Here is a 4951-nt window from a genome sequence, read left to right as displayed (position 1 = left end):
GTCATATAAAATCTCTCCTGACCATTCACTGCCTGTGCGCCTTTGGGAAAATTCCTCAGTCTCATAAACTCCCAGTGTCCTTGGCTGGTAACTGAGCCTATTTGTATTTACTCACACAGCATTGCTTTGGGATTTAGAGTTTTAGCACTTTATTGGAGTGAGCTCAAACTCTAGATTTAGATAGACTGGTTCCAAATAGGAAAAGGAGTTCGTCAAGGCTGTATATTGTCACCCTGTTTTTTTAACTTATATGCAGAGTACATCATGAGAAACGCTGGACTGGAAGAAACACAGGATGGAATCAAGATTGCCGGGAGAATATCAATAACCTCAGATATGCAGATAACACCACCCTTATGGCAGAAAGTGAAGAGGAAGGAATGATGCTATTCCTTCAGACTGATCTGATCTGATCTGAATGTTGCTGTCTGTATGCTGTGAAAGACTGAGGGCAGAAGGAGAAGAGGATGTTAGAGAATGAGATAGCTGGATGGCATCAGTGATGCAATGGACATGAACTTGGGCAAACTCCAGGAGTCGGTGAGGAACAGGGAGAACTGGCTTGCTGCTGTCCATGGGGTTGCAAAGAGTCAGACACATTTGGATGACTTAACAACCACCACCACAACAACAATATTGTTGGCATATAGCAGATTGTTAAGAACTTATTATTGAAAGTCTATTCCTGAAATCTGCTTAATTGACCAGATTCCAGCTCTCAAGGTATATTTAAAGTTTAGTGTTATGTGGTTGAGTCTTCTTGGCATTTTTTCCATTATTTTGATAAAAATATAAAGGGTAGACATACCAAACTTAGATAAGAAATTTAAATTTATTTTTTATAGTGAATATAGACTTTATTGTATTATAATCATCAAATTAACTAAGAAACTAGATCTTAATTTTTCCCATCACAAAGGAGAAATGATAATTATGTGACATGATAGAGGAGCTAACTTATCTGTACAATGGAGATCATATTAGAATATACAAAATATCATTTTGCAGTACACCCAAAATTTGCATAGTGTATCTGTCAATATTTAATATATTTCAATAAAAATAAAACAGATTTTCAAACTAAAAAAGATAGGCAATGTGTGTATATCCACATGTGTCTTCTTATATGTAGATACTTTTTAATAAATATGTACTAAAGTACTACATGATTGCTGCTTGCTTGAATCTTCAGTGGCTGACCACAGATGCAGAGGGCTGACATTAAAGTTATATGTGAATTTTGAACTGGGTGGAAGGTTGCCATTATTAACCACCAGATTGTTCTAGGGCCACCTGTAAATTGCAAATATCTAAATAAGGAATGAGATGTGTATCTGTGCACATATCATCCAAGATTAAAAATTGTCTGTAAAGATCAGAAAATCTATCCCTGCTAATTTGAAATGACAAATGCTTTGCCAATGGCATTAGTATTGAATCCCATATTGCTTATCGGGGCAGTTATGACAGAGGTCCTTTTTATCAGTAAGCTATAGTTATTGAGAGAAAAGGCTTCCCAGCAGTCAAATGATCTTTTTAGTCTAGACTACAGACCCTACAGCAGTGGTGGTCATGGAGGATGCTGATTGAGACGCCTTATCCAGAAACCTGCATGCCAGTTGTCCCTAACATTTTTGACACCAGGCACTGGTTTCATAGAAGACAATTTTTCCATGGACCAAAGTGGGGAATGCAGAACCCTTAATTTAGAGTAGAAATTTCTCAGTAACTAAAACTACAGGTTAAAACCAAAATAAATAAATAATAATAGAAAAAAACCTGATTAATACAGTAGATTTGAAAATGAAAGTGAAAGTCGCTCAGTTGTATCTGACTCTTTGTAACCCCCTGGACTTTAAAGTTCATAGAATTTTCCAGGCCAGAATACTGGAGTGGGTAACCTTTCCCTTCTCTAGGGGATCGAGCCCAGGTCTCCTGCACTGCAGATGGATTCTTTATCAGCTGAGCCACAAGGGAAACCTATGATTCTAATTTCCATAAGGGCTTCCCTGGCTATTGTGACTGGCTAGTGAAAATAGTAATGCATTTTATTTTAGTCTAATTAATTTAGGTGTGAGTATAGGTTAAGGAATATAAGGGTTGCTCTTTATTCAAACTGGTCAGATCACATCAGAAATTTCGTGCTTTTATCAAGATTCCATATTTTACACAGACATTAAAAAATAAGGTAGGATGTCTCAGTTATGGAACTATATTGACATTTTGGATCAGATGATTTTTTGGTTGATGTTCTGTACGTTGTAGATATTTAGCAGCATCTCTGACTTCTACCCACTAGACGCCAATAGAATTTCTATGCAAAGCCTTCTACTTGTGTTTAACCCTCTTGTCTTTTCCTTAATTGAATGGGAACTATCACTCACTAATATACGACTTTCTAGACTTGAACATTATTGGGTACTTCTTGGCTGTAAAGGCCACCAGAGACTAAACACCTTACTGAGGATATTTGAGTGTGACAAAGCTGACTTTTCTTCAATGTGGCGATCTATTGACATTTTTCAAATCATTATAATCTCTGCTACCAAATTTATCTTTGAATGAGAAGCACTTATTCATTCAACATACCTTCTGTACAGAAGTTTTTAATGTGGGGATTGATTTGAAATTCATGATATTTTTCCAAGGATGAGCAAAAAATAAATTCTAAAATATTTATAAATTTTTAATTATCTAAGGAAGTCAGAGAAGGCTTAAGAAGATCCATGTGGGTATTGATAGGCTTATTTTGGTGATTTAGGTGTATAGTTTTACTCTTCATCTTTTAAGTAGAGTAACCAGATTTAGTAAGTTAAAGTATAGGATACACAGTTAAAGATGAACTTCATATAAATAAAGAATAAATTTTAATTTAAATACATCTCAAAGACTTTACATGTATAATAAGATATTATTTGCTGTTTATCTGAAATTTAAATTTAACTGGACATCCTATATTTTGTCTGTCAACCCTAGTTACAATGGGAACATACATGGATTAATACTGAAGTTAATGTAGCTTAAATTCTGGAGGCTCCTCACTCAAAGGTATTTTTTCATCTAATGTTGTATTTGTAATTTATGGTTTTCTCTTTAAACAGCATTCTCCTTAATCATATAAACCTTAGGCTTCACAAAACCTTGATCTGTCCCTGCAGGGTAGTAATATGAAGAGACAATGTAGATAAGGTGAAGGAAGAAGTGAATTTAGTAGGTGTGAGAAAATGGATGATGTCCTTGTCACATTTGGAAATTATTTTCTGGGAGATAATTAAGCAATCACTGGGGTACCAAGAAATCTTTGTAGTTGAAACTTCAGTGTTACTATATAAGCAAGAGATAGAGAAATACATTTTACACTGTGTTTGTATGAATTCCGAATGAGTAAATCATCGGAGAAATTTAGTATAATTTCCTTTTCCATAGATACAATGAGCAAAAAACCATCAATTTCTTTTTCATTCACCAAACATTCATATCTTTAGGTCTTGTACATTTTCATGTTTAAAGGAAATTGTGAAATAAAAATAAGAAAAATGAAAGAGAGTGGTCCTTAGAGGAGCATATCTGGCTTGGTGATAAGGTGTATCTGTGAGAAAGGCAGAACTCTATTTTTGTCTCTCTTGGTGTAATGTGCTGCTTTTTGTGACAAACCATAGAAAAAATTACAGAACTCTATTGTGTTTAAGTGACCACGAGGGTGATACTCCTATTTAATCACTCCAGACATTGCATGGTTCTCAGAGTCCACAGTTTAGGGATACTGAAGAGTTCTTGACTGCGTTTTCAGATCGGATTTGTGGCTTCAGGGAGGACACAAACGGTATAGAAAGCCTCCACTCAGTGGCTGATATCCATTAATGAATAGTGTAAGAAGTTCTCCACTCCTCTTTACTGAAAAAATTACTTCAGTAAATATTGGTTGTGTGTCTCCTGCATGCCTGGCACTGTGCTAGGAATAGAGTTACTTTGAGATTCCAGTATTCAACAGTGAACTGATTGATGAGAAAGCAAATGCTTTTAAAGTGCTTGAAAGTGAAAGTGAAGTCACTCAGTCATGTCTGACTCTTTGCAACCCCATGGACTGTAGCCTACCAGCTCCTAGGTCCATGGGATTTCCCAGGCAAGAGTACTGTAGTGGGTTGCCATTTCCTCCACCAGGGTAGCTTCCCAACCCAGGGATCAAACCCAGGTGTCCCAGCATTGTAGGCAGACACTTTACCATCTGAGCTACCAGGGAAGCCAAAGTACTTAGGCTTTTAGAGTACTTTTTAAAGTACTTAGGCTTTTAGATTAGATAAGTGAACTGCACATATTTGGAAAAGTAGAGCTCACTCTACAGTATGAGTACTTTGGTACTGGGTGATTGTTCTTGATTTTTTACTCCTTTTCTTGTGCCATGTTCATGCCTCTCACTCGTATGTGTGAAATACATACCACAGCCTCATTACCTGGACTTGACCATATGACCTGCTTTGGCCACTGATTGTCAATAGGTATGACACAGCAGAGGCTTCAAATGTGTTTATGAGGTTTAGCTTACCTTCTTGTACTACTTTGAATCCCCACATGCACCCAGTAACCACTGGTCATGGGAGACTGATGAAAACACACGAGAGAAAATCAATGGTTGTGGTTGTAAACCACTGAGACTTAGGTTTATTTTATCTGCAGCACTACAATAGTAACAGTAGATTAATATAGGCAGTAAGGAAATGGCAACCCACTCCAGTGTTCTTGCCTGGAGAATCCCAGGGATAGGGGAGCCTGGTGGGCTGCCGTCTATGGGGTCGCACAGAGTCAGACACGACTGAAGTGACTTAGCAGCAGCAGCAAGACAAATATACACCAAATAAAACATAAGGTAGGTTGAAATACTTTCACAAAGATACTTAGAATGCAATATGATTTTCAGTGGTGGTAACTCATACCTTTGACTGGTATCAGCAAT

This window comes from Bubalus kerabau, chromosome 12, assembly GCF_029407905.1.
Source record: "Bubalus kerabau isolate K-KA32 ecotype Philippines breed swamp buffalo chromosome 12, PCC_UOA_SB_1v2, whole genome shotgun sequence".
Lineage (NCBI taxonomy): Eukaryota > Metazoa > Chordata > Mammalia > Artiodactyla > Bovidae > Bubalus > Bubalus kerabau.
Note: the sequence above shows the minus strand (reverse complement) of the source record.